The following is a 9,461-nucleotide window of genomic DNA, read 5'->3' on the forward strand; positions in this document are numbered from 1 at the left end:
ACTAACTCAAAAACAGTACATTGTCAAGTCACCCAAAAGTCCACCACTACCCTCCGGGAACTCTTTGTCCCCCGGCATTTCAGATCCGTCTGTTTCAAAGATACAGAACACATCCCGGTAAGTACACACAAGTTTAAAGACAAAGTTAATAAAATGGAACATCTTACAAGATATTAAACAAGCCATCCCTTTGGCTAAAGTAATTCAACTTGGCTAAAGTAATTCAACTCACCCATTTCAGCCGGAATATCTCACTCACTGATAAATAAAAACACTTTGGCATCTGCCAATCGTGGCTTTGCCTTCCCCACGAATCTCTGTGCAAGTCTTCCCATAGACTTGGCTAGTGATACATTATGAATAAAGAGGCGCACGCACATACAAATGCACACTTTGACAACGCATCATATTACTGGCTACAACCAGTTTCCCAAAGGCACTTTGAGAAGAGTCATAAACTGTCGTACATTGACTTCCTGAACTAAGCATTTTCTTTTTATCTCACGCCACCCCCAGATACTCATTGATCAGCTACTCTCAGGTCGTCACTCCTGCACTGTTCTCGACATTCCATAGGTCACAGAGAATGCACGAACAATATATTATTAATCAAAATCCCTAGGCCTTACAGATAGCTCGGCACGCTAATATGCTAGCCCCCGCCTAGCCAAATTGCTTTAAATACAAAACACTGGCCAGCTTAAAATAAAATATAAGAAAAACTGCACGTCTCTGGCATTATAAAATAAAGTCTTTTGGGTGACTTGACAATGTACTGTTTTTGAGTTAGTCTGTAAGACTGGATTACTTGGTTAATTGATTTATTTTATTCTTGTTAATAAACGTTAGTGTTATGATGCAAACTCTCTCATTTTCATTACCTGTTAGAATGGCGAGAGGAGAGAGAGAGAGAGATGAGAGGGATACTGGATTCCTTGGAGACAGGGGGAGAGAGAGAGATAGGTTGTGTGTGTAATGGAGTAATGGGGGTCTGCCTTCCGTTTCGTGTCCACGCTTACCTTATGAATACTGGGGGTCCTTCCCCCATGTTATATATATATATATATATATATATATGTATGTATATATATATATATATATATATATATATATATATATATATATATATATATATATGATATATATATAATAGTATCTCTCTCTCTCTCTCTCTCTCTCTCTCTCTCTCTCTCTCTCTCTCTCTCTCTCTATATATATATATATATATATATATATATATATATATATATATATATATATATATATATATATATTCCGCCGGTGCCTGGATAAAAAAAAGATGGCCATCATTGTGAATACCAGTGATTACGAGGATGTCCTGGAATTCTGGAATTCCATCTTTCCATGAAATTTTGTCATCGCTGGCACCTTCCCTCTATTTGCAGTATTTCACCCTGGCAATCACGGGAACTGCTGCTGCTTTTTATTTCTGATGGATAGTTTGTCATATTTTCGTCGCAATTTTCTGTCTATTCCATCATTTTCCTGCTTGACTTTTCCAGTTGGTATTTGTCTGTCACTGTATTTCAGTTTCTCTATCACTATATTTTAGTTTTGTCTGTCACTATATATATATATATATATATATATATATATATATATATATATATATATATATATATATATATATATATATATATAATATATATATATATATATATTATATATATATATTATATTTATATATATATATATATATATATATATATATATATAATATATATATATATATATATATATATATATATATAGTATATATATATATATATATATATATATATATATATATATATATATATATATATATATATATATATATATATATATATATATATATATAAATATATATATATATATATATATATATATATATATATATATATATATATATATATATATATATATATATATATATATAATATATTATATATATATATATATATATATATATATATATATATATATAAATATGAATATATGTATATATATATATATATATATATATATATATCTATATATGTATATATAATTATATATATATATATATATATATGATATATATATATATATGTATATACTAAATGAAAAATGAAAATTTGCACAAGTACGAAGTAAACAAATAAATAATGAACAAAAAAAGCATTGTAACCACATGATGCCCCAGTTTCATTTTTCCTTTTGGTTAAATTCTCGGTGTATCGAATTACTCATTATTTTATTATGCTCCGATGTTTTGAAAACACAGGGTATTTGAATACTGTTAACTTGAGCTGTAGGTTGGGTACAGCACCTGTAAGGTTATCTCTCCTCTCTCTCTCTCTCTCTCTCTCTCTTTCAAAACAGAAAGATGGTTCTTTTATTCACTCTTGCGGTAACAGGTGGTATCCATGTCAGCCCAGCCATTACGGCTCAGTGGACGTTTCTCTCCGTCTACTGCCGGCCTTTGGAATTCGCTCTCTGATTCCATTGTGCCGGACTCTTACTAACTTTCATTCCTAAAAGAAGTTGGGATATCACTTCGCTGGTGGGAATGCCCTGCAATTCCCCTCCCCCCGCGCCCTGACTTTCTTTTGTATATAGCCTCTTCCGGTTTTGGATAGGAAAGTGTATTATGTTCCAGTTTCATTAGTCTTCAGAATTAACAGGAAAGAGCTTTATAAAGCTGGTGTAATTAAGGTGTACCTGGAATATTTTGGAGCTGAACAGTAAAGCTTTCAAAGCTTTAATGAGATTAGAGTGATTTTTTTTTACACAGATTTATTAAAAGTTCACTGTCAATCGAGGTGTGTGTGTGTGTGTGATTATAAGACATTTTGTCAGAAATACCTTATAATCTCAGAGCGAGCGCAACCCATTAGTGTATTCCTGTTATGTAATTCGCGTAATTCCTGTGAACAGCATCTTGGTAATTGAGTAAACATAAGCACGTGAAGACGCAGAAAGTCTATGCTTAATTATTGTATATTTTTTGTGGTTCTTTCACTTGCATATTATGAAATGCTTGGACTTATGTAAAGAAAATTATAATACCAATAATTAAAAGTATCAATTATTTTCCGTATATTATATTTATTGACACGATATTGCCATACACTGTACAAGACAGAATAGAGATAACCGTCTTGATGTGTAGACAATTAAGATGAAACGAATGGGATTAAGTAAAATACCATTGAATCGAGAGAGAGAGAGAGAGAGAGAGAGAGAGAGAGAGAGAGAGAGAGAGAGAGAGAGAGAGAGAGAGAGAGAGAGCTTAATATGACTAAAGGACGCCGAATGAACGTTGTTTTAAAACAAACAGATATTGCCAACATGTAACTTAGTCGATGATAGAAATTAAACACATGCAAAAATATATAATCAATTCATTGCAAAACAAACAGAAGTTACCAATATGTATAATTAATTGATGATAAAAATTAAATAATGCAAAGATATATACTATTCATTGCAATTTCCTTCGGAATATTAAAACATTAATAGCTCAACAGAGGAAATGTCCTAAAGTCTATATACTACTCTTTCATCTTTTTGTAAAATTATTCTTTTTTTGAGAAAGAGAAGATGAAGTTCCTAACCGTTTCTTAACATTTAAAGTCTATAGGATCATCAAACGATTTCACATTTTTGAGGATACTAATATGTGGCTACAACCTTTAATGTCGTCAATGAAACTAAAACGGCAACCGTTGATGTGCAAACAGATTCAGCCCTTATCTGCATACCTGTGAAGTATAGTCAGGAATTATTCATTAAGTAATTCACTTCTCCACCCTCTCCTCAGACAATCGAAGCAAAAGATAAGTTAAATCCAAACCTAAATGCACAAATTAATCCGTTCAAAGATTTAATCCCAGGTCGACTGGGATTAAATCAACGAACCGGTAGACGATGCTGTGAAGAGATGTGAAACATATTCCTGGACATTCGACCACATTTCACACGCATTTCGACTAGGCCTAATGGTGGAACTGGCCTAGGCTTTTGTTTTTTCCCTAATTTGAGTTAAGCCTAAAAGATGAACTGAAGTGAATTTCAGAAAAAAAAATTATGAAGAACCTGTTGCTAAAAACATATCCACCTATATTTATATTTATATATTATATATATCAGTTCCTAAATAGCATGACTTTGCAAGCCTTCTTAATGGTTAATTTTGGGTCTATATCGGAATTCAACGTGGCTGCGTAGACTCAACTGGAGATGGAGAGAGAGAGAGACTGCCTTTGATCGAGGGGATTTCATACAATAGGCGTTCTAAGAACGATGGTCCCAAGAGAATAGTGTCGAATTAATTCCAGGATTAGGGTTATTGAGAGAGAGAGAGAGAGAGAGAGAGAGAGAGAGAGAGAGAGAGAGAGAGAGAGAGAGAGGTCTAAATGAGATCCGTTCTCGAATTATTTTCTTATAAGGAATCCAGACTTTGATTGATTGTCTGATATTGAGATGCAATTAACCATTTCGTTGTTTATTCTCCTAATCAGTACTGTCAGCTTAAAGACCCAAGAAGAAGAAGAAGAAGAAGAAGAAGAAGAAGAAGAAGAAGAAGAAAGAAGTAACTACAAGTAAGGTAAGTAGGTAATGAAGTACTGTAACTAGCGCTTACGTGGATATGCTGATCATTCTCAAATGATAGAGAGAAAAATGAATAGAGAAATCACATATTCATGATAAATATAGTTTAACAGATCGTTGACGTGTGACACCAAATGTCAGTCAGTTTGATGGCTTACATTTCTTGCCGTTTGTTGGTTGCTCGATATTGTAATAGACCATAATGAAATTTTTCCTAAAACAACTGAAGCATCAAAATTCGGTCTTCTTCATGGACATGAACGCGGGATTCAAATATTAAAACTAAATTCTGAAATGACAATGCTCAGAATTTTGCATGAGAAGTTTTCATGAGAAATACGATTAACTCCATCTCCAACTCCATCTCAATCTCCTTTGGTAAATAGAAACGGACGTAAGATTAACACAACATTTAACTGTTGCAATATACACCGTTGCTTTTATTACTCTTTAAGATACAAACGTTTGCATTATCTTGAGCTGTGAAAAAATTATTACGTTTCATGAGAAATTCGATATATTCCCTCTCAACGTCATTTGTCTTGTTAACTTAAAATATACTTTTTGTTAACAGCTCAGAGAGAGAGAGAGAGAGAGAGAGAGAGAGATAGAGAGAGAGAGAGAGAGAGATAGCGGACACCTGTAAAAGCTCCGTTGAGATGAAGCGGAAACAGTATTATTCTTTTAGAAGACGATTCCTTCCCAAAAGGTCAACTTCAACATTATAGGCAGCGAAGTGATCAAATCTCATACAACACAAAAAATGTAAAAACCACATCCAATTTGACATCTCCGAAACAAATCTACCAAAAGCAAACTCCCTTTCCCTGTGAGAGAGAGAGAGAGAGAGAGAGAGAGAGAGAGAGAGAGAGAGAGAGAGAGTTCAAAGCTCCAGCACGAAATGACGTAATTCCCTGAAGAAGAAAAGTCTAAACTTTACGATATGCATCAAGCGCTGTCATACTCATATATTGCAGGGGAAGTTCCTGTTGACGAGGAAAGTCTAGTGAAGCTGTAAGAATAAAAAAATAACTGCAATAGAATTTCCCTAAATAACTTATAAAGAATTCGATCGAAATTTCATTTGGAACATCTCTTAGTTTCTGCTCATATCTCTGTTCGTGTTATTTATAATTCTTTGTAAATTTCATTCTTTCCACGTTGATCGTATAATTTCTTTTTAGAAGGATTTTAATAAAGCATCACTGATGGAACCGGTGGTTATTCAGCAACGGGACCAACGGCTTTATACGTGACTTCCGAACCACGTCGAGAGTGAACTTCTATCACCAGAAATACACATCTCTAACCCCTCAGTGGAATACCCGAGAATCGAACTCGCGGCCACCGAGGTGGCAGGCCAAGACCATACCGATCACGCCACTGTGGCGCTGTAAAGAAGTTTGTACAAATGATGAAAACCTCTAGGTACTTGAAGCCACATTTTGCACTTAATCATGGCGATAAAGACTTTAAATATTAAAGTAATACAGATAAATATAAATATTAAGTCATTATAAATGGTAATTACGCTCCTGAACGATCTTGAACAAATATAATGTAAAAGCAATCTAAAACGTTTATTGCCTGTTAATCCAAAACTAGATATAGGTTTTGCGTTTTATCTTAAAAAAAAACATAAGCATATCCTTCGCTTTCATCAAAAGAAAGGATACTAAAAATAAAAACCTCCTGGTAAAAAAACAAAAAAAACAGTCGTAATGCGCAACAAGTCCACAACACGAGCTCACAATTCGAAAGTGAAACTTGTCTCACTGCCAAGAAAAGAACAATGAAAATAACATATGTTTTGTCAGAATTCGGCCTGAAAAAAAAGGGAAGAAGAAGTAGACTTGATTAAACTAATCAATTCTCGTAAGAAAGAGATCAGTCTCCTGCCTCCTAACAGAAGATACGAACTTCTTTGTGAAAAGTACAGAAGTAGGAGAACATCTCTCTCTCTCTCTCGCTCTCTCTCTCTCTGCTCTCTCTCTCTCTCTCTCTCTCTCTCTATATAGTATATATATATATATATATATATATATATATATATATATATATATATATATATATATATATATATATATATATATATATATATATTATATATATGTATGTATTATATACATATATGTCCACATATTTATATATATATATATACATATATATGTACATATATATATATATATATATATATATATATATATATATATATATATATATATATGTGTGGTGTGTGTGTGTGTGTGTGTGTATATATGATATAAATATACATATTTGTACATATATATTTATATATAGATATATATGTACATATATATATATATAATATATAATATATATATATATATATATATATATATATATATATATATACATACACTATATGAAAGACGGACTGATATGTATATAAATATACATATTTGTACATATATATTTAATATATTAGATATATATTTACATATATATATATATATATATATATATATATATATATATATATATATATATATATATATATATATACATACACTATTGAAAGACGGGACTGATATGTAAGGTTGTGTGGTAAGGCTTCTGGATAACATCCATGAGTTGAATATTATTTTACTCAATGGAGAAAGAAAAATGGGTGACTGCGGTGAAATATCGTGGTTTTTTGCTCGCGAAAGAACTATGAATCCTTCTTTTCATTAATGCCAGCTTAAAAAGAGCTGAATAAAAACGCCGGGGACGTCCTGGGCTGGTTTATTTATAATGCGTGGGGTTTCCGGGTTGCATCCTGCCTCCTTAGGAGTCTATCACTTTTCTCACTATGTGGCGCTGTTGCTTGGAGCACACTCTTCTGCCTGAGTCCTGGAGCTACTTCGGCATCTAGGTTTTCCAGGTTTCTTTTCAGGGATCTGGGGATCGTGCCAAGTGTCCCTATGATTATGGGTACAATTGCCACTGGCATATCTCATATCCCTCTTATTTATATTTTCAGGTCTTGATATTTATCAATCTTTTCTTTTTCTCTCTCATCCACTCTGGTGTCCCATGGTATTCCTACAGCAATGAGTGACACTTTCTTCTTGATTTGTTTATTATTATTTATTATTATTATTATTATTATTATTATTATTATTATTATATTATTATTATTATTATTAGTTATTATTATTATTATTATTATTATTGTGTGAATATCTGAACTTTAGAATAATAATAATAATAAGTTAAGCAAAACGCAAAAATAAATGTTTTTTATGAGTTACAACGAATGCGTTTATGGTAATCTCGTTCAGTAATACCAAATAGTTTTTACCAGTATAAATTTTTCATTTTTATATTATATTGGAAAGTGTCGTGAAAGTAAAACCTTCAAACGTAAATAAATAAATTCACAGAACACATCAGAGCTGATTCGAAGAAGCGCTGTCCTCAAATATCTATTACTTTATGATATGATATTTTTATAGCAATGCATTTGTCGATGACCCTCGCCTTTATGAATAAAGTTCGTATTTTCTAATAGAAAAAAAAGAAAAAAAAAACTTATCGTGGTAAAAGGTATTTAGTTGAATTTACGTGTCAGGTCTTGCGTAATCGGACGCAAGGCTGTTCGGAACTGAGCCACTTCCAGATCCCGTTTATATCCACTGCCTTTTGTCGGCAGGGAAAGGCAACTCCATTAACCCGGAACAACGGTGTTACGTGAAACCGTTGGCAGATGCCCCAAGCAAGGCGGAATTTCCTTGTGTAATCGATGGTTGTCTATTAAGGCAGATAAGACCCGAAGTGAAAATGATGCTCTATTCTTGAAGAATTACTCTTAATACAAATAATCAAATCAAGTAATGAAAATGATGCTCTAGTCTGAAGAATTACTTTTAATACAAATAATCAAATCAAGTAATGAAAATGATGCTCTAGTCTTGAAGAATTACTTTTGCTTCAAATAATTGAGTACCGATTGAAAATGATGCTCTAGTCTTGAAGAATTACTTTGCTTCAAATAATTGAGTACCGAATTGAAAATGATGCTCTAGTCTTGAAGAATTACTTTCACTTAAAAATAATTATGCCTGAATTGAAAATGGTGCCCTAGTCTTGAAGAATTACTTTTCTTTCAAATAATAAAGTCCAGAATTGAAAATGATGTTCTAGTCTTGAAGAATTATTTTTACTTCAAATAATTAAATCCTGAAGTGAATATGATGCTCTAGTCTTGAGGAATTACTTTTACTTCAAATAATTATTTGAAAAGCAGCAATATTAGTGGTGGTAATATAAGTATTGTTGCCCAAGTCTTGAAGAATTACTTTTACTTCAAATAACTATTGAAAACAGCAGCAGGATCAGCAGCAATATTAGCTGTGGCAATATAGTATTTGTGATCATAAAATCGATATGGTTATTCATGTCGTCGAAATACGAACGCTCATAGAAAGCTAATTTCCAGCCAAAGACGATAGTGATTCTTTCAAGAAAAGGCTGGTCGCAATTTTGAATGTGCGTGCAGACGAAGATGCTTTACAGACGTTTAAAACGCTCTGTAGCACTCCATGAAGTATCTGATAAAAGGAAAATTGATTAAAAAATCCCAAATGATACCTTGATGATCACTGAGCTGAAAATGTTTTTAAATACAATCAAAGAGAGGCAGCTATCAAAGGTTATGAAAAAGTACCATCCAAGGAAAACTGTTGTAAGTGGGGAGTTTGTTTAAATGGAAAAGAATCTCTTAATGGAGGATAAGAGTCCTTAATAAAGAGTGAGCGGTCTACACTAAATAAAAACAAGGCGTGATCCGACCACCAAGCTCACTCGGGGCGCTTGCTAAAATCTACGGTCAAATAGTGCGCTGTTACACCAACGAAAAT

Source organism: Macrobrachium nipponense, chromosome 13 (assembly GCF_015104395.2).
Source record: "Macrobrachium nipponense isolate FS-2020 chromosome 13, ASM1510439v2, whole genome shotgun sequence".
NCBI classification, from domain to species: domain Eukaryota; kingdom Metazoa; phylum Arthropoda; class Malacostraca; order Decapoda; family Palaemonidae; genus Macrobrachium; species Macrobrachium nipponense.